This window comes from Microcaecilia unicolor, chromosome 1 (genome assembly GCF_901765095.1).
Source record: "Microcaecilia unicolor chromosome 1, aMicUni1.1, whole genome shotgun sequence".
NCBI classification, from domain to species: Eukaryota; Metazoa; Chordata; class Amphibia; order Gymnophiona; family Siphonopidae; genus Microcaecilia; species Microcaecilia unicolor.
In genome coordinates this window covers 422604946-422627580 of record NC_044031.1, presented here as the reverse complement: position 1 = coordinate 422627580, position 22635 = coordinate 422604946, and positions in this window count along the sequence as shown.

Sequence of the window (22635 nt, the reverse complement as noted above, 5' to 3'; positions counted from 1 at the left end):
TTTTTTTGGGGGGGGGGGGGGTAGGGCCAGGGGTGGACCTGGGGGGGTCAGCACATTCTTCTCCTTCCCATGCAGGTGTGCTAGTCATAGCTTTGCTGGAAGGGATGTTGCTCTCTGCCAGCCAAATAAATGGACTGCCACCATTCCCTGCTGCTTTTTTCTGGCTTTGAACAGCATGCCGGGACTTCTTGCACATGCTCAACAGTCTATTGATCTGGCTGGCGGGCAAAGTAAAAGGGAGTTCAGGAGGAGGCCTGACCCCAAAATGTATGAGCTGGTTGTTAAAGTAGCCCAGGGAGGCCTACTTTAACAGCCAACTCCCAAAATTCTTTAAAAACTTAACAAACAGCTCTTGTGTGCCAGTGCAGACATGGTGGAAAATGAACTTACAAGTCTTTACTGTAGACAGTGTGTAAAAGGACATCTGTCACAGCCGTGTTTTGCCCAGCAGGGCTGCTTCAGGGGTGGTGTAATATTAATCAACATTTAAAAAATAATAAATAAATACATAAATAAATAAATAAAACCATATCAACATAAAATCAAAGATAAATACTTAAACTGGTCAATAAACACAAACTAACAAATATTATAAATACATATAAAAGTGTCTGGAAACCAGTTATGGTGTTCATGCATAGATAACTGTATATATGAGTCTTATTGCAATGTAATACAAAGCAAGTGTATAGAGAGACATGTAAAAGTGTGGTATGGCTATTCTAGTGTTTCCTGGGTGGTGGTTACACCATACCCTAATCTTCTTACCTTGGGGACAGTGACAGGATAACAGGCCCCTAGAATAGTCGTGTATAAAGTGCAGTACTCTGTAGAGAGAAGAACCCAGGCCCATACCTCACCTTACCTGTTACACTTGTGGTGGAAAATGCAAGCCCTCCAAAACTCACCAGAAACCCACTCTACCCACATATAGGTGCCCCCTTCACCCATAAGGGCTATTGTAGTGGTGTGCAGTTGGGGGTAGTGGATTTTGGGTGAGTTTTGGAGGGCTCAGCAGACAAGATAAGGGAGCAATGGTGTTATGAATACCTGGGTGCATTTATATGAAGTCCACAACAGTGCCCCCTAGGGTGCCCCATTGCTCTCCTTGGATGTCTGGGGAACCAGTCTACTAAAAATGCTGGTCCCTCCTATATCCCAATGGCTTGATTTTTTACTGTTTTCGGTTGTACTTTTTTTTTTTTTTTAATGGCCTGAAAAGATAAACGTACAGAGCACATAAACATTTTACAAATGGTATTTAAAAAAAAGATGTTTTGCGGTTTTGAAAATAGTCATACTTTCTATTTAGATTTGGGACATTTAGCGCAAAACATCCAATGTCTGACTTGGATATCATATCGAAAATGCCCTTCAATGTTCAGTTCCTGAAATGTAAACAAAACCAGAAAAAAAAAAGATTTCTCATTTACAAACTGACCTAATTCACATATAAAGAATGCAAAATGGCAAGCAAACTTAGCTGAAATTAAGCGTCTAAGAGGCTCTTATAAATTATTCTTTATTTTTTTAAAGTACCCAGACCAAGAAAAAAAAAACAAATTTTTCTTCCTTTTTTTGAATTTTGAGGTGCAGGTCTTATTTAAAGAGCTGGGGTAAAGGTCTAGTTTCTGGCATGAAATGCATCAAGTAATAGCTCCTCCAGCCATCATCATCTAGGGTGACTGTGCAGAAAGTGTCTCATTCAGTTCCTTCACTCTTCCTCCCCCTTGCTAGGAGTTAAATGATGGGAAAATTGAGGCACAATGGGCTACTTGTCACTTTTTGTCAGGGAAAAGGTGCTCATTGCTGACTCCACTGCTGTTTGCCATTAGATAAATAGACATACAAACTTCTGGCTATTTGGACCTTGCAATCTTCAATCCCCAAGAGAAACCATTGATCTTTTTCATCAGAACATACGTCAAAAACTAGTAGCAAAATACCCATGATTCCCCTCACTCTATTCCTCAGGGCTTTCTCTGTGAGGTGAACCATTGATTTTTACTTTTTTGGGTGGATTTGCTGTTAAATTAGCCTTTTTTCTTCTTTTTTTGCAGCATTTCATTCTATAACGTTTCAGTAATGGGGAAAAAGCAAAAGCAGCAACGTTAACTAGATGGAACAAATAGATTTTTTAGTTCCTTGCAATGAATTCCAAATAAGAACAACTTTTAGGCTGCAAGGTAACAAAGCCATGGCACCAAAGCTAGTTAGGGGCAAGAGATTCCTGAAAACATTTGATTTGTTTTCTTACAATACTGTGAAAAAATATCTTCCTTTATCTTATACAAAACAAGTTATTACGTGTATGAAAACCTAAGGGTCCTCTTACTAAATCATGGTAAAATGTGCAGTTCCCATGGCTTAACATGGGATTGTACTGCACCACAGCTGTAAACTTAACGCAGAACCTATTGCGAGCATTCCCATTATTTTTTATTTCAGGTTGCATGCTAACATTCAGATTAACATGCAGTACCTGCTCCTGGTTAATACGCCAAGGGCTAGATTCTACATATGGCACCTAAACAAATCAGCACTGAAAAATAAAGTGTTTAGCGCTATTCTATAAACCTCGCCTAAAATTAGGTATAGTTTATAGAATTTGTGTAGCAGTCGTCCCGCGACTAAAATTTAGTTCTGTTTTGTTTTATGCTTTGTGATATGAATATTGTGAATGTTTGTTTTTTTATAAACCACCTACTTATAGGTGGTATAGAAAATGTTAAATTAATAAATCTAGCTGCAGGCATTTTCGCCAACTAAAACCTGGCATAAATGCCCAATTCTTATTTAGGCATCTATCAGGCATATTTTGCAACAGTGTGTGCAAACTTTTGGAATACCCACGACCCACTCGTGCCCCTTCCATGGCCACACCCTCTTTTGAGATCTGCACAGTCCGGTTTATGCACATCACTATAGAATACACTTAAGGAGTCTTGTTCTAAAGGTTGGCTCGAGTTATCTGGAGCAGGTCCCATTGTATTCCTATGGGCCCGGCTTCAGATAACTTGAGCTAATCTTTAGTAAAAGACCCCCTTAGTGAGTTATGTGTGTAAATTCTAATTAGTCCCAATTAGAATTTACACACATAGTCCCAATACTAATTCTATTTATAGAATTAGTATTGATAATTGCTTGTTAACATCCAATTATCGGAGCTGATTGGCTTGTTAACCAATTAAGTTCAGCAAACAAATTGGTTGATTTGTGCATGGAACTTTAGTTACTGTTTATAGAATCTGGGGGTAAATGCCTTCCACATGCACTCTCCACCCATGCTACAGCCCTGACACAAAAAGCAATTAATGCGGGGTTTACTGCATGCTTACTGAAAAGATACCTCAAAGCCCCTTAACATGGCTTTGCACTAGCAGTTAATGTGGCTTAAACCAGGCAGTTAGGGTGGGCAGTTTAATAAATGGCACTCTGCATGGAGCATACTTTATAGAATACTAGCTTAGTATGCATTTTGCTCCTAACTTTGGATGTGGACATTTATATCTGCTAAAGTCTTGTGTAAATGCTGGCCCCCAACTGATGGTAGTTAGGCACTACAAATGCAGGCATTCTGTAACATTGCACCAAATTTCTGGGAACGCCTCTCCCATGGCCTTTGGAATTGCACACTATACAATTTAGGGGGTCCTTTTACTAAGGAGCACAGAAAAATAGCATGTGCTGTTGTAGATATGTGTACTAGACGCGTGCAGGTCCATTTTTCAGCGTGCCTGCAAAAATACCTTTTGGGGGGGGGGGGGCTGAAAATGGATGTGCGGCAAAATGAAAATTGGTACACGTCTATTTTGGGCCTGAGACCTTACCACTACCCATTCCCTGACCATCTTCTGTCCGTGTCTTCTGTTCATCCTAGATACCACCTTGGGCATGACAGCATGTTACAGAATTAGAGGTCAATCAAATTTCAGTTTCAGCTTTGGAGTGTCTCCTGCCATGTTGGCTCCAATCCCAAAATGGCTATCATTTTGGCAGTGGAGAAGACATGGGCAGGAGTGAGTAGGCATCACTTCTGTCCTATATTACCAGTGGTATACCTTCAGGAGTCTTGTAGGTCTCCTTGTTAGAGCATGTAATATGGAGAGAATGGCACCCTTGAGACAATGATCTTAACCCACAGAGTTCTTCCTTCTGAACCAGTTGAGAGAGAAGTTGGAAGACCCTTGTATGATCATTGACTGAGGATGCAGTGACAGTGCCTGTGAGAGCAGGAAGAATGACTATACCAAATTCCAGAGGTAGAGTGCCTCGTCAGATACCCACAAAACTGCAGCAAAGACATTGGAGGACCTGGTCTGTTGAGAACAGAAGTGACCACAGGTGGCTGAAGTTTGTGAGTCTAACTCGGATGGTTATTCCATGGCACTTTTTCTTGATGTTCCTCAGATTGTTCATTTGGAGATGAGACCTTCGAGTATCCTGAGAAATTTAACTTGGTGGTACTTTGGGATGCTACAGCTGCTGAACAGTTTATTTTTATGCTGAAGAGGTTTTAAAACATAGTCAAATTGATTTGATGGCCACAAAATCCATTAAAGCAGAGGTTCACAAATTTGTCCTAGAGGACTCCCAGCCATTCAGAATATCCACAATGAATACACATGAGACAAATGTGCATGAAATGGAGGCAGTGGTTGCAAACATACTTTATTTTATTTATATTCTTTTTAGATATTCTGCAAATCTATTTGGGGGTCCCTAGAGCAGATTTAGGAACCACTTGTCTAGCACAAACCCTAAGCTGGTTCTTTGATTCCCCTGCATTGGATTTGGACTTTAGGATACCACATGTTTCTTCCTCATCCAATGATCATCAATTTTTGAAGGATTTGCATTTAAATTATTATTGGTAATTTTTATCAGAGATTCCTTCAAACCATTATTATGACATAGTAGGCCTTCTTCCCAATTAGCACCCAGTTGTACTTACAGCTGGATATCGTCTATCAAAATACTTTATGCCCAATCTATATCTCTTAAAGATGAGCAGAATATATAGTATAACCTAATCTGTGATGCTTGATTGAAAAAGTCTGCATTTTTTGATTAAGCTATTGTTTCTGTTTGTCAAAATCTGATCTATCATGTGAACAACACATTTGAGGTTTCTTTCTCTAATAGATGCACCTGTTTCACCATCAGATTTCTTTCCTCATTAAAATATTGATGTACAGACATTGGAAGAGCAATCATGTCACTATTAACCAATAGTTATTTGCTGTTATGTGCTGAATCATCAATTGAAGAAGCTGCTCATTACAAGGTGTAATGTTAACTTTCATAACAGATTGCATTAGTTCAAGCATAAGTGGCAAATAATTTAGATCAACATTTCATGCTGTAGATTTTGCTCTAGGACCATTAGTAATATATGCATGCCTCAACTTAATAAACCATGTTAATGTCTAAAAAATAAAAACAACACATTTTTTAAATATCTCTGGTGTTAACCTTTGTTAGATAATATAATAAATCAATTACTCTGTCTCTCTTTGGTGTTGCATTGCTTATTTGTCTTTGTTTTTTGACCCAATGTTTTTTTTTTCCTTCTCCTTTATACTGCAAGCTCAGTTAAAAATAAGGATTGGGATATGACATCATGAACCTTAATTCACAACCATCTGGGGAGTTATTTCCTTGTTCTATATCTCTATCCATCTCCAACACACAGGGTCTGGATCTTTGCACTTGCAGTCCTTGGGCAGGGGTCATGCACTAGGGTTCCGACTGAATCCTACAGTCATAAGAACATAAGCCTTACCATACTGGGACAACCAAAGGTCTGTTGAACCCAGTATCCTGTTTCCAACAGTAGCCAATCCAGTACCTGGCAATAGGCCAAAAAGGGGCCCATTATCTGACCATTAGCTATCACATATAGCTATGACCTTTATTCCCTGCTTTCCAGGGGCTGTGAATGCTTCCTCTGAAGTGAACTTCGAACCAGGGACCTTGAACATAAGAGTGCACAAAATTTGCCACCTAAGCTACTGGCCTGGCCCATTAACACACATTCCTATTTTTTTTTTTTTAAGATTACCCCAGTTAAACTCATAAAAACAACATGCATGGGTGATCATATGGATTTTTTTCACAATTCATAAAGCTATCAATTCATATCTTTCAAACAAGAAAAGAACACTTCACAGAGGCTCTTTAATTACTGCTCATTTTCTCACCATCTAAAAATGTAAGGATTTTAGGATCTACTCTAAGAAGACAATTCTGAAAAGGCTGCCTACATTTAAGCACACCAAGACTGCATGGTAAGAGCCTACATTTAAGACTAACTTCTATATATGGCACCACAAAAATCAGTGCCAAAAAAGTGTTATTCTGTAAACTACACTTAAAGTTAAGTGTAGTTTACAGAATAACTAGTATAAAAGGCCCGTTTCAGGCAGCAAGGAAACAGGCGCTAGCAAGGTTCCCCCCTCCCCCAGTTCCAGACCCCTCCATCACTTCCCCCACCCCCCAGGTCCAGGCCCGTCCCATCCCTCCCGGTCCGAGCTCCAGATCCCACCTCCCTGCCTTCCTCCCTCTGATTTCCAGCCCCCTCCTCGGAGTTCCCGACCTCTGGACCCCCCTGTCGCAACCCTCTGGAGCCCCCCTTCCCGCCGGCAAACCTCCCCAGCCGCCGTCGCGTACCTATGCTGGCGGGGGACCTCAACCTCCGCAAGCCAAAGTGTCCTGTTGTCGGCCGGACAGCTTGAATGAGGACCCGCAGTGGAATCAGTTTGTGCTCATGCATCTGACGTCTGACGCACGCACACAAACAGATTCCACTGCTTAATGCGTCGTGATGTCAGCAAGGCTTCGGAGACCCAAAGTTACGGACACAGGCAGCCAGGTTTTCGAACGTTGGAGGTGAGAATTATTATATAGGATGTGCTTGGGAATAGCATCTAACTTTAGGCGTGACCATTTGCACCAACTAAAATGTGGTGCAAATGCTTGTGTGTAAATTTAGGTGCAGATGCCCTTATTTTCTAACTACAGACATAACTTAAAGTAACACCCCTGATTTGCCCATGACCTTCCCATTTCCACACCTCTTTTTTGACTCACACATAAAATTTAGAAGTGGATCTTGCACATGCATGTTAATTAATTCTAGCAATAATTGCTTGTTAAAAAAACAATTATCAGCACTAATTAGCTTGTTAATTAAATTGCATGAATCTTGTGCGCGTGCAATTTTTAACACATTTTATAAAATATGGAGGTTAGTGCCTAGATCCCTTATGAAATACTAGTGTAACCTTGTATCAGCATGCCTAACATTTAGAAACCCACAGTTATACCAGCCAGAGAAATGGCATAAGTGCAGGAGACTAAATGTGAGGATGCACATAATTCACAGTGTTCTATATGTTATGCATGTCTAAGTGGGAACCCCGCCTATGTGTTATTTATGCTCCGCCTCTGTGTATGCTCCCCTTGCAAATACATACTATGTAAATTAAGTAGTTATTTGCAAAATAGCAACTAGGCTCCCTGCTAGCATGCAGGTAAATGTACACATATGCTCGAAAGCCATAGGCCATTATTAAGATGGACTTGGGAAAATCCACTGCTTATTTCTAGGATAGGATCCACAGTTAAACGAGTGGAAAGACAACACAGTGGTGTGCAGCTCCGAGCAACATTTAGATGTTTAATTTTTGCATTTGAATTAAGTTCACTTCAACTGTGTTTCAGCTTTTTGTGAATGACTGAGTTGTAACAGTAGTGTGAAAAAATCCCTAAAAAAATGAAATTGATATGAGCACAATGGTATACATGGATTGTTTTTTATAAAAAAAGAAGATGTTAATTGGTAATGCACTATGAGCAAATTGCGAGCACTACTGGTGGTTGGGGGCAGTCGATGATTATACAGTGCCACAATTGCAGAGGTTTGGCATATACCTGTGTGACAGTATGAGACGTCCCTTTACAAATAATTTATTATGGTTGAAGTAATGTGCTCTTCCTATCTGTAGTTGTGTATTCTTACAAAATAATAAGGTAGAGTTTTGCCATTTGTTGGATTTTTTTGAATATTTCTAGGATAAGCAGCAAAAGATCTGTTTTACTGTTCTGGAGTCTTGCCCAGTACTTGTGACCTGGATTGGCCACTGTTGGAAACAGGATACTGGGCTTGATGAACCTTCAGTCTGTCTCAGTATGGAAGTGCTTATGTTCTTAGTATTCTAAACATTTGCATGTGTAATGCATGCACCCAGGTTATAGAACTGCCCTTTAAAGGTCCAACTCCCAAGTATTCCCATGATTCACTGGAGCATTGCTGAGATTGTAGTTGTTGGTCAATCCAAGGATCACTGCAGATATTCTTAAGCTTGATCATGAAGGAATAGGTATTTTATTTAATGTACAGGTTTATATTCCATTTTTTGTAAACACCATGATGTTCAAAAATGGCATGAATGTTATTCCCTTTATTTCCCTCCATTTATACAAAGAAAATTCTAGCAGGATGTCTTAAGTATCTGTGGCTCCTCGGGTCTCAGAATATCCAGGAGAGACATGAAGGGCCTGATTTTATAACAGGATGCCAGTGTGAGCAATAAAAACCCTTCACCTATTTTAAACTTTTTTTTTTTATAAAGGAAACATACAGTTGGCACCTATGTGCCTTTATAACATAGATAGTCAAGCCCAGTCCCACTAGAGTGCATATTTCAGACACACTTACAGCTTCTCTCTGCTCTTCCCAAACTGCCCCAGAAATGTCTACTCGGAGATCACTAAAAAGTAGGCTCATGCTTTCCATGCATGTACTTTTTACAAGCATATCTGGTCACGCAGTTTTTAAAAAGCCATTTTCTATATGTAAAATAGATTTTACATGCAGAAAAAGCTTTATAAAGTTACCCTACATAAGATTTTATACTTCCACTTCTTCAATTAGGTTTATGTTGGGAAATAAGGAATGCAGTGAAGAAACACTGAAAAGGAAATGATGCATACAGCAAATAAATAAAACCATAAATAGAAAATCCAACTCTACCTGAACATTAACTATTTATAGTCACACACTGGTAGTTCCCTCATTAAAAAATAGAATCAAGCTAAGGGCTAGGTTTACTATTGTGTGTTAATGTGTTAACACATTTTAACACAGAAGCCAAAGCAGGGGAAGAGGATGACACAATGACCAAATCCACCGGGAAATGCAGTTCAAAGCAGATTTATTAAAGCACCAAAACAAGAGGATGCTGTGTTTTAGCGGATGCAGCCACCTACCTCAGGGGTCACTATGCACAACTTAGAACACGTGGAGGGGCATAATCGAATGGGGCGCCCAAATTTTCATGAGTGCGTCCTCTCCTAGAGATGGTCGTCCCCAATTTTCGGTGATAAAAGAAACCAAGGACGCCCATCTCAGAATCGACCAAATCCAAGCCCTTTGGTCATGGGAGGAGCCAGCATTCGTAGTGCACTGGTCCCCCTCACATGCCAGGAGACCAACCGGGCACCCTAGGGAGCACTGCAGTGGACTTCAGAAAAAGCTCCCAGGTGCATAACTCCCTTACCTTGTGTGCTGAGCCCCCCAAAACCCACTACCCACAACTGTACACCACTACCATAGCCCTTAGGGATGAAGGGGGGCATCTAGATGTGGGTACAGTGGGTTTGTGGTGGGTTTTGGAGGGCTCACATTTACCACCACAAGTTTAACAGGTAGGGGGATGGGCCTGGGTCCGCCTGCCTGAAGTGCACTGCAGTACCCACTAAAACTGCTACAGGGACCTGCATACTGCTGTCATGGAGCTGGGTATGATATTTGAGGCTGGCATAGAGGCTGGAAAAAGTATGTTAACATTTTTTTTAGGGTAGGAGGGGGTTAGTGACCACTGATGGGAGTAGGGGGAGGTCATTCCCGATTCCCTTTGGTGGTCATCTGGTCATTTAGGACACATTTTTGTGACTTGGTAGTAAAAAAAAAAGGACCAAGTAAAGTCGGCCAAGTGTTAGTCAGGGATGCCCTTCTTTTTTCCATTATCAGCCGAGGATGCCATGTGTTAAGGACTCCCCAGTCTTGCCTCCGCTATGCTTCCAACACGACCCCAGGAACTTTGGTCGTTCCCATGATGGAAAGCAGTTCGATTATGCCGATTTGGGTGACCCTGGGAGAAGGACGCCCATCTCCCAATTTGTGTTGAAAGATGGGCACCCTTCTCTTTCAAAAATGAGCCCATGAGACAACTAATAGCAATATCTGGTGCTGAAGGTAAAGCCAATAAAAGCAGCAGCCTCCACAGCACTGCAGTGTGGATGGTAATGCACTATGGACAATTCACAGGTCAGCATTATGCTGGTCTAATGATGAGCTGTGACTTTCTGGCCTAACACAGTGTGTTGCTTAATGTCCACAGTGTGGAGACTGCTGCTTTTATTAGCTTTACCTTCTGCACCAGACATTGCTCTTAGTTGTCTCAGAGGAGCATAATCGAACGTGAACGCCCATCTCCATGGCCTTCTATCTCCGAGAACGGGTACGTGAAGGGGCGGGACAAACCATATTTTCGAAAAAAATGGGCGTCCATTATTTTTCCGATAATACAGTCAAATGCATTGGATTTGTGCGGATTTGAGCTGGGCGGTATCGTTTTTCAGCGATAATGGAAACCGAAGGCGCCCAGCTCAAAAACGAACAAATCCAAGGCATTGGATCGTGGGAGGGGCCAGGATTCGTAGTGCACTGGTCCCCCTCACATGCCAGGACACCAACCGGGCAGCCTAGGGGGCACTTGTAACAATTAAAAAAAGTTAATTACCTCTGAAGTCCATAGCTCCCTTCCCTTGAGTGCTGAGCCCCCCAAATCCCCCCCAAAACCCACTGCCCACAACTCATTACCATAGCAATTATGGCTGAAGGGGGGCACCTAGATGTGGGTACAGTGGGTTTTGGGGGTGGTTTGGAGTGCTCCCATTTACCACCACAAGTGTAACAGGTAGGGGGGGATGGGCCTGGGTCCACCTGGCTGAAGTCCACTGCACCCACTAACAACTGCTCCAAGGACCTGCATACTGCTGTGATGGAGCTGGTTATGACATTTGAGGCTGGCATACAGGCTGGAAAAAAAAAGTTTTTAAAGTTGTTTTTTTTTGGATGGGAAGGGGGTTAGTGACCACTGGGGGAGTCAGGGGTGGTCATCCCCGATTGCCTCCGGTGGTCATCTGGTCATTTAGGGCACTTTTTTGGGACTTGTTCGTGAAAAAAGGGTCCAAAAAAAGTGACTCAAATTCGCGCTAAAAACGCCATTCTTTTTTCGATTATCGGCCGATGACGCCCATCTCTCCTTGGCCGATAAACATGCTCCAGTTCTGCCTTCACCATGCCTCTGACACACCCCCGCCAACTTTGGCCGTTTCCGCGACAGATTGCAGTTGAAGACGCCCAAAATTGGCATTCGATTATACCGACTTGGGCGCTCACGGGAGAAAGACGCCCATCTCCCGATTTGGGTCGAAATATGGGCGTCTTTCTCTTTCTAAAATAAGGCGGTCAGTGTTCTAAGTGACCCCTGAGGCAGGTGGCTGCATCCGCTAAAATACTGCGTCCTCTTGTTTTGGTGCTTTAATAAATCTGCTTTGAACTATATCTCCCTGGTGGATTTGGTCATTGTGTCATCCTCTACTCCTGTTTTGGCTTGTGTGCTTGGATTTCCAAAGTGGGTGTCTTCCTGCTTCTGCTTTGGACATTCTTAGCACATTTTAATCCACGGTAATATAAATTAATATGATTAGGGATTCATTTTTGAAAAATAAAAATATCCAAAAAGTGGCACACAGCGGCAGATGAAATTTGTTTTGACAAAACATCCAAATAGCAATTTTTGAAACCTATTTTAAAGATGTTTTTCTATGCAGTTCATCTGCAGTGTGTCCAAATCATAAGGGAGCATGTCAGAGGCATGTCGGGGGTGGGCTTTGGGCATTCCAAGAACTTGGACTTTTAACTTCCATAATGGAAGAAAACAAAAACATCCAGGGCGCAAAGATAGACCTTTTGGTCTAGACCTGTTTCAGTCATGATTATGGGGCCAATGCAAAAAGCTTACCGTGCTTGCAACATTTTCTTTAGACCAGTTGTAAAAGGTCTAAAGCAAACGTTATCTCGCATTTAATGCACAAAGGGGTTCTGTGTCTCTTTACTGCTCACTGTAGCCGCTACCAATAATCCTATGCAAATGTATTACAACAAGCTAATCAGTATTATAATGAACATTCTGTACGATGCACAGAAAGGAGCGCTTACCTTTAATTTACAAATTTTTCTAGCAGGTCTAGAGCTGTCCTTTTTCAGAGGGGAGAAGGCAAATTGGGATTCCTGGAAACGAGGTGAATAGTTATTGTAGTCCGAGGTTTGTTTCACAAAGAAGCACAAGTTCCAGGTTAATGCATGAAGAAGCTACATTTAAATGATGCATAATTATTTCTTAAATAAATCGAGATAAGCTATTTAGATGAAAGCGCACTTTATAGACCACGCCTAGATGTATTTTTTTCGGTGCTGATTTTTTAAGCGTGATATACAAAATCTAGTTCTATATGTGAGGTCCACTGCAATGCCCCCTAGGGTGCCCCACTGCTCTGCTGAGATGTCTGAGTGGCCAATCGCTGATTCCCCATATGTCCCAATGGCTTGAATTTGTGCATTTTTTTCTTGTATTTTTTTTTATATGGTCACAAACAAAAAAATGCACTGAGCACAAGATATTTAGGAAACAGCCATTTCCAAAACAAAATGATAGATGTTTTTCTGGTTCGAAAATGGCCATGTTAGCCACTTGATTTTTGATGTTTTCAGCAAAACATCCAAAATCAGATTTAGATATCATATTGAAAATGCCCCATCCACATGCGTTTCTTAATTTTTTTTATACAAAGGGAAAGTTATCAAATTGTGTTAGGACTTTATTTTATATTATCTACCCCTTAACATGACTTAAAGGGCCCTAACGCAGCTTGACTTAATTTACCACAGTGATATTTAAATCATCACAGATTAAATAGTAATAAGATTTAAAATATGCAAATCCATGAATGGCAGCTCATTACTATGTAAAATCAATAATGCAACTTGTAGTGATCCACCACAAGTTTTTTTATGGGCAGAAAGTGACAGTAAAGTAAACCCTGCCAAAAGCTGGGGTTATTTTAATCTGCTAGGAGCATTGGGACTTAGGGTGAGGCTCAGTGTTCCAGGCCAGACCTTAACTGAGTTGCAATACAGATTCTGGAAACATGACCCCCTAGTATGACTACTGCTAAGGGGGCCATTTTGACAGGTGGCACCAGAAGGGCTAGGTGCTGCCATTTTGAAATGCGCCCAGCAGGAAATGTGACTAGGACTGTATCCCTGCTCTATTAAAGGTACTAGGGGTTCAGGGGGTTCACTGCTAGGCCACCAGTGTGATGGGGGGCCTTTAGAGGGGTCCCACTGGACCACCAGGGTGTTTGCATTTGTGGAGGGTCTGGTGGACCTCTGGGACCTTCCCCATTGGGGGGTGGGGACCTGGGGGTCCACTGGACTTCCAGGGCTATCAGTGACAGCCCAGGTGTAAAGCTGCATCCTGCCGCCTGGCTGCTGTCCTGCTTCTCCTCCTGCCCTAATGCCAACTCCAAGCTGGCATAAGGTTTTAGACAAAGCACCATTGTTAAGTGTGCTCTACCTTTGATCATGGGGCACCAGAATGAAAGAGTGCATCAGCATACAATAGTATGCTGTTTGTGTTGACCTGTATGCTCTTTTATTCTGGTGCTCTGGGTGGCTGATCATGATGTGCAGGTAAATGTGTGGTGTTAGTCTGGTGCTAATGGCATCTAGCACCTTCAATAACCTCTGATCATTGACCCCTAAGTTTCTCCTTCTTATTTCCTTTAAGAGTTACAACTTTTCTTCTCAGCTGGTCTGGAGTGGCTAGATTCAGACTCTGTGCAGAAGGCAACAATTCTGTCTAAGCAACTGAGCTGTAAATTGGATTTTCTTTGTTTATTCTAAGTGTTACTTTGAAGAAGATTTGCTTAAGAATTGAGAGTCTACTGGTAAAACATTTACTTGGGGATGGTTTAAGCTGGCTGTTACTGCTACTCTATACTTTGCCTAAAACACTACATATACCTTGTAGCCCATAAAAGCAAGAGGGGAGGTGTGGCCTTCACAAAGAAAAGCTCTTAAGGATGTTAAGTGAATTTTATATGAGAAACAAGAATTTATTGACAAACACACTAACATAATGACTGAAATATGAAAGGACAATAGTGTCCCCAGCCCTCCAAACTGGGTAAAGAGCTGTAAGGACCTATGCAATATTGAGATTCTAAATCAACTAGGTTCAAAGCTCCTAGAACTTAAAGGAGTTACACTTGAAGAGCATTTGGAGGGTAATTCTATAAGGGGGCACCAGGGAAGCAACTATTTGAAGTCTATTCTATGTAGAAAAGTGGGCACCTATGTTTCTTTACATAATCTAATGCAAATGGCCAAAAACATTCTTATATTTAAGGAGTGAGCATTTACACAACCCAAAGAGCTGGTAGAAAAGCTTGCACCAAGATGACAAAAGACTGTGGGGCCGATATTCAGACCACGGGAGGCAGCCTCCCGCGGTTGAGCCTGGATATTCAGTGCCAGGCCTTTCTGGTAACCGGTATTAAATATCTGGGTATTTTTTTGGCCACAAAACATAGCTGGTAATGTGCTGAATATTGGTGAATAGCCGGTTATATCGCACCCTTCTCATGCTCTGCTCAAATTGTGTCCATGTGAATGTTTACCCTTAAAGTGTGCAACATCACTTCTAGATGTGACTTACAGAATACTACTAAACAAAAACTGTTCATTTGCACATGTAAATAACTAGGGTACCAACATTTACATGTGTTCTTGCTGCCTAAAATTAGATGGCTTCTTACAGAACTACCCCTTTGATGTGGATTATAATAGGTGATTTTATAATACAGGTGATTGACCAGCTCATCCCAGATGTGCTATGGATGCTGCTTCTAAGGACACTGTCAGGCTCATTTTCGAAAGAGAAGGGCGTCCAAAAACCGACACAAAAGGCACATGGGCATCCCTGTGAAAGAAGGTCGTCCAAATCCAATAATCGAAACAGGGCTGCCCATTTATGGTCATCCCCACAGGGGGCGTGTTTAGGGGCGTGTTCTGGGCAGCATTATGAGATGGACGCCTCCAATGTATAACGGCTAGCAAAATGGTTTTGCATGGGCGGGAACATGGGCGTCCTTAGTTAGACCTGAAATAAAAGCGACCAGGGTAAGGGGGAAGTCGTCTTTAGACCCATTAACAATTTTGTGGAGTTGGAGAGTGGCGAGATCGTTGTTGGGAGAGAAAGCTGAATTGTTGTTTGGAGAGAAACCTGAGAGTTTTTTGAGTATCTGTTACCTTTGTCTGTGTGCCCTACTTGGAACGTTTTCACCCTCACCTGCCTCATTTGTGTTTTACCTTTTCAGCTTTCCCTACCCTTTCTAGCCCCAAAACCCAGAACCACTACTCCTTCCTCTATCTCCCCATCCGCTCCCCCTATCCCTCTCCATTCACTGTCCCCAAGTTCATATTTCATTCCCTTACCTGTTTGTTGTCTCTTTTTGTCTCTTTGTCCTGTGTGCTGCTGCAGTGTGTTTGTGAAGACTGTCATTTGCTGCTTGGAGAGTGAGTGGCTAGAGGGTGTAACAAGAGAGTTTGTAGTGGGTCAGAGAGTGTTTTGAGTGTGGCTGTGCTGTGTGTGACCGCATTGCTTGTAGGATGAGAGAGAGTGAGTGTCAGCTTCTGTTTGTTGCTGCTGTGTTTCACCAGGTTGGTAGGGAGAGGTGAGCACTGGTGTCACTGCATTGCACCTGTAGTGTGAGGAAATGGAGGCACTAAATGCACAGGTGGCTTACATGTTGGAGGAAGAGGGGAGGCACTGCAGGAGGTACTCTCGCCCCAGAGTTTTCAGGCCCCCGTAGCACTTTCCTAGACCTCGCTGACCTGCAGTCTCACTAGGTACCGCTTTCATAGGGCTGCCATTCAGCACCTTTGTGACCAGCTCCAACCCCTCCTGCAGCCCAGGACCCATAGGAACAACCCCATCCCTGTGCACCTAACGATCACTGCTTCTCTATCTTTTCTGGACACTGGGAGTTTCCAGTCTGTCCTAGCTGTGAACATAGGTCTCACCCAGGCTTCCATTTCTAACTGCCTCACCCAGTTCCTTGATGCCTTCCTTACCCACACCTCTGAGTACATCACCTTCCCCACCATCCCCCAGGCCCTGCAGAACAACATGGCTGACTTCTACGCCATAGTTCACTTCCCCTCGGTTATAGACGCCATTGATTGCACACATGTCACACTCAGACCCCCCCCCCCCCCCCCCCCCCAGGGCACGAGAGGCCACTTATAGGAACAGGAAAGCATTCCACTCCATGAATATTGTTATAATCACAGGACTGCCCTACCCTAAGGAGGCCACCAGAGGGTGCTCTCCTACAGAAAGTTGTGAAAATGCCTGCTCTGGTCACTAGAGGGAGCCAAGAGGGGTATGTCCCCATAATGACCTGGAGGGACAGCTAGGGGGGTGCTCATACTATAGGAATGGTCCTTCCCTGAGGAGCCCACCAGGGGGAACCCTCAGAGTAGGTGAGGAACAGGTGGAGATAATTATGGGCATGGACCTTTCTGGAATCAGGGAGAGAGGCCTAAAGAGATGGGGAGGATTATTAGCCATCCTATAGAGATCCTTTCTGAGAAGAGAGGAATAGGGAATGAAGCAAAAGCAGGCTGAAATGTCTTGGGACAGGAGAAGATCCCTAACGCATGCGGGCTGCAGTGCCTTGGGAAAGGAGAAGATCCCTAAAGTATTGAACCTACCAAGAAAATAAAGAGAGTGAGCAGTAGAAACCTTTGCTTTATGGTGTTACTGTTTATATGGATTAGGTGCAATTGACAGCCAAGGGGTGGAGGATAGGACTGTAGAGTTAAAGAGAGTAAAGAAAGTCCTATCCAGGGGAGGTGGCTGTTTTACACTGAGACCCAGAGAGTGGGCTCAGTAAAGAAGAAACCAATTGAATAATAAGGTGGAAAGAAGTTGTTCCCCCACAAGACTGGTGCCAAGTCCTAATAAATTGTATTTGCATTTATTTGACTAATTTGCATATTTCTGGAAGCAGAGAAACCCTGGTTATATTCTTAAGGAGGGTGTCCCAGGGACTCAGCTGGAGTACCAAAATGGTGACCAGTTACCAGAGGATGCAGTGGGGAAGAATTTCCAGAATTGGGGGGAAATGAAGGACCAGTCACCTTGAGTTGAAAGGGGAGTCTAAATATTGAGGCTGGGATTACAGGTGGCTATAAATGAGAATGGTCTGAATTCTTTTTAAGAAGCCAAGTGTTATTGAGGCCAGGCTAAGAGTATGTGAAATAAAACAAATACTACTAGAGAGCCTCAGCTCCTATGTGAGAACAACATGGATCTGTCTAAACTATATGTTCCCCACTGGGTAACCCTTAGAACTGTCTCTCTCCAGCTCACTCCACAACCCACCGTTCCCCCCACCACCACAAAGTACCCGCTCCAAACAATACACACTCATCTTTCTCATCCCTTTTCTCCCTAAAAGCAACAGAGGCTACCCACAGGAGAGTTAGCTCATGACCCCCATAGTGCACCCACAAACAGGGTCGGAGGAGAACTACAACAGTGGATAGCGGACCACACGTGGCATCATCGAGCGCACCTTTGGACAACTTAAGAACAGATTCCGATGTCTGGACCGTTCTGGAGGGGAGCTCCTGTACAGCCCTCAAAAGGTGGCAAAGATATTCCTGGCCTGCTGCATGCTACATAATTTTGCAATGCGCAAAGGACAGGCCTCCCAGAAGAGCCACAGCCACCACAGAAGCAGGCCCTAGATGGAGAGGATGAGGAGCCCCCTCCACCTCCCGCCCACAGAGCAGAGTGCACACCAGCTGAGGGTCAGAGCCAGGCAAAGACTCATTGAGACAAATTTTGTGTGAGATTAAGTTGACATTTATTTCTATCACATACTACTTACACACAACCACCACCACCCTCCTCCCACCACCATCATCCGCTCTGTGCATATTCCCCTCCCTCCAACCCTTACACTCCTTCCTCCCACCCCCAGCCCCCCCCCCATCATGTCCCATCACTTTCCCCACCTCTTCCCCTTGCCCCGTCCCCGTCCCCTCCTACCCCTCCCACCATGTTCCTTTGCAGCTGGTACTGCAGGGGAACTCTGTTGAGAGTCCTCCTCTGATGAGCTCCCACTGTCCTCCTCTATGTCCACAAGGCAGCCTGCTGCCTCAGCTGCCCTGTGGAAGTCCAGCCACCTTGTGGCCTGTGGCTTGACCTGCAACCTGGGCACAGGACCCAGAAGGGGAGCTGGTGTGGTAGCTTCTGGACCAGTGGCTGGGGAGGCTGAGGATCTCAAGCTTCTCCTCTTTGTGGGTGGTTGTTGTGCAGTGGTGGAAGTAGATGCCACTTGTTACTACATCAGGGCTGTACTCGGTGCTTTAAGGTCACGGCGTAGGCCCTCGATGATGTGTTCCAGCCATTAGAGCTGCTGTACCACTTCATGTTGGGCCTGTAGCGCTTCCTGTTGCAGCTCTAATTTCTGGCGCCGGTAATCTTCCATGTGTACCAGCAATTGTGTTGTGAGGCGCAGTAGCTGCCTCCTCTGGCTGGCTGGCCTCTGCTGAGGATGTGCCCCCCCCCCCTTCTACATCTTCTTCCTCTGTACCACCATCGGCAAAGGCTGTAGGTGGTGGAGAGAGAGCCTCTGCTGCTGCTGGGTTCTGTGGTTCCACCCCATGTCCTAGTGTTTAGGAAACCCTTGATCCAGCTAAGTGTGTTTCAATCAATACCGAAGTAATCTAGGAGTCTTAGTAATATGTTATGGTTTACCATGTCGAATGCGCTAGACATGTCAAGTTGAAGGAGAAGTATACATTTACCTGTTGATATTTCCTGCTTTAATTTGGCCAGGAGAGTAGTTAATACTGTTTTGGTGCTGTGGAGAGGGCGAAATCCTGATTGTGATTCATGTAATATGGAGAATTTGTTTATGTAATCAGCAAGTTGTTTGGTTACCATGCTTTCCATCAGTTTGACTGCTAGTGGGATAGATGCCACTGGGTGGTAATTGGTGAGTTCACTTGTCTTTTTCTTGGTATCTTTTGGAATTGGGGTGAGTAGGATGTTGCCATTTTCCTTAGGGAAGAGACCTTGTTGGAGCAAGTAGTTTAGGTGGGATGTGAGATCTGCTATGAAGTGGTCGGGGGCAGATTTTATTAGGTAGCTGGGGCACGTGTCCAATTTGCAGTGAGTGTCGAAGAACCTATAAATCGCATGGGTGACTGTTTCCGGGGTGAGGAATGCAAAGTTTGACCAGGTTTGGTCCGCTGGGTATTCTCCAGAGGTTGGGTCCAGACCGTTGATGAAGTTTTCGATATCAGTATTGTCATGAGGAAGTGTATTGCGTAGATTTACAATTTTTTCCTTGAAATATTTAGCAAGTTTGTCTGCAGATGGGATGTCTGTGTTGGTTGTGGTGAGCAAATATATTCCTTATATTTCTCGATGTTCCGCAAGTATGTGAATATAGTTGCGGAATATCCAGGTATGGGAAATAGAAATTTACATTCATAGTGCAAAGTACAGTAAAAGGGACATATTTCTTGGAAAACTGCTGAAGTACAGCGGTTCTGTAAGATGGACGTTCTTATACAGTTCTGGGAGAAACATCCTTTTTACCACACTTTGGACGTCCTTGATTTGGTCTTGTCACACTGCGATTTTGAAATGTCTAAGGACGTCCATATTATTTTTCAATTATCCCTACCTGATTTTGGACAACTTCGTGAGGACATCCCAATTCTGACTTGGACGACCGTTTGAAAATGCTCCTCTTTGACAAAGGCAAGTACACTGGGATCAAGGTTTAGGGCTAGATATTGTTCCTGCACTGAAAGCTAGATGTGGCATATGTATCCACTTACAGTCTTGTTTGGAAACTGCTGGATTTTGGCAGATTTGCCCAAATTGCATGCTTTATGTCTTGGCACTGATGTTTAATATGTTTGACACTGTCATGGGTGTCTCGAAGGAAGCTGGTTTCAGTGACAGTTCTTTGCCAAATACAGTCTTTGGATGCCTATGATTTTCTGGTGCACTCTCCTTTAAAAAAGGATCACTAGATGCTGGATGAGCAATTCCAAAGTGTAGCTGTTTTGCGATTGTGCAAACACAGCATTCATAATCATAGTTTGGCTGCAGCCTCAGTACTGTTTTCAGCATCCTTCTGTTGAGATTCCTTCTCTACCTCCTTCTTAGGGGCCTATTACAGAATCCCCAGTGTCTGAGTGTCTTCCTCCTGGTCCTATGATATGTTGACTTGTTTTTGTTTTTTGATGGTACTGCTGGTTGGCATCAATTTGCTGTATTCTGTCTTTTACATTAAGCAGGTAACAATGTAACAGTGTGTCTGGTGCTTATTCCATAAATGAAAGAAAATGCCTACTTTCTTTTACTGAATACTAGTAGAAAAGGCCCGTTTCTGACAGAAATTAAACGGGCGCTAGCAAGGTTTTCCTCGGAGTGTGTATGTTTGAGAGAGAGTGTGTGTGTGATAGATGGAGTGTGTGTGTCAGAGAGAGAATGAGAGAGAGACAGAGTGTGTGTGTGTTTGTGTGAGAGAGAGTGTGTGAGAGACAGAGTGTCTATGTGTGTGAGACTGTGTGTGTGTGACAGAGAGATAGAGTGTGTCAGAGAGAGTGTATGTGAGAGACAGTGAGTGTGTGCCCCCACCTCTCTGGTCTCAGGACCCTCTCCCCTGCCCCCCCCCCAGCCATCCATGTCCAGCGACCCTCCTCTCCCCCCCCCACGCATCAAACCCCCTCGCCACCTGCAGCTGCCACTGGTAACGCTGTCTGGTCGCTGCTGCTTCTCCTGTTGAGGAGCAGCGGCCGCTACAAAAAGAAAAAAAAGCAATAAATTCTTTTAAACATCAAGCACGGCACCGCAGACAGCATCAGGCATTGGCTGTCGGCTCTGCAGCCGCTCCTCCTCTCGCCTCTCACATCGCTGCGCTCCTCCGGGGTTTTACTCCAGGGGCAGTGATGTGGAGGCGAGAGGAGGAGCAGCTGCAGAGCCGACAGCCAATGCCTGATGCTGTCTGCGGTGCCGCGCTTGATGTTTAAAAACATTTATTGCTTTTTTTCTTTTTGTAGCGGCCGCTGCTGCTCAACGGGAGAAGCAGCAGCGGCCGGACAGCGTTACCAGTGGCAGCTACGGATGGCGAGAGGGTTGATGTGCTTGGGGGGGGGGGTGTTGATGTGCTTCGGGGGGGGGGGTTGATGTGTTTCGGGGGAGAGGGGGGTGTTTGATGTGCCGGGGGGGGCTTGGGTGATGCGCCGAGGGGGTGAAACATTTATGGCTTTTTTTCTTTTTGTAGTGGCTGCTGCTGCTCAACGGGAGAAGCAGCAGTGGCCGGACAGCGTTACCAGTGGCAGCTACGGATGGCGAGAGGGTTGATGTGCTTGGGGGGGGGGGGTGTTGATGTGCTTCGGGGGGGGGGGGTTGATGTGTTTCAGGGGAGGGGGGGTGTTTGATGTGCTGGGGGGGGGCTTGGGTGATGCGCCAAGGGGGTGAAACATTTATGGCTTTTTTTCTTTTTGTAGTGGCCGCTGCTGCTCAACAGAAGCTGCAGCGGCAAGCAGCAGTGGCCGGACAGCGTTACCAGTGGCAGCTATGGGTGGTGAGGGGGTTGATGTGCTTGGGGGGGGGGTTGATATGGTTCGGGGGGGGGGGGGTGTTGATGGCTTTTTTTCTTTTTGTAGTGGCTGCTGCTGCTCAACAGAAGCAGCAGTGGCCGGACAACGTTACCGGTGGCAGCTATGGGTGGCGAGGGGGTTGATGTGCTTGGGGAAGGGTTGATATGCTTCGGGGGGGTGTTGATGTGTTTCGGGAGGGGGAGTGTTTGATGTGCCGGGGGGGGGGGGGCTTGGGTGATGCGCCGAGGGGGTGATTGAGCAGCACACTCACAGCTGATTCCCAGGCAGGGGGAGGAGTAGGGAAACACGCGGAGTAAGTTGCTCCGCATGTTTCCCTACTCCTCCCCTTGCCTGGGAATCAGCTGTGAGTGACGTCAGCCTGGCTATGGAGCCTAGCTCAGCAACTCCAGGAGTGACGGACACAGGCAGCTACTTTAGAATGTTGGTGGTGAGAATTATTATATAGGACTAGCATAACCAGATATACATCTGCTTATGCAATTATGCACAAGCACAACAGTCATACAGCTAGTACAAATAATTGTGTCTAAATGCCAGAGATACATACACATAATGTATGTTTAGCACAAGTTATACGTATAAGTGTGAATTCCATCCAGACTATGCCCATATGTGCATCTACCTGCAAAATATATGCTATGTTGAGATATGTGTGTATTTACAGAATAACATTTATACATGTATGTGTATACACAAACAACCCTCTATGCCAGTGGTTCCCAAACCTCTTCCTGGAAGCACCCCAGCCATTCAGGTTTTCAGGATATTCACAATGAATA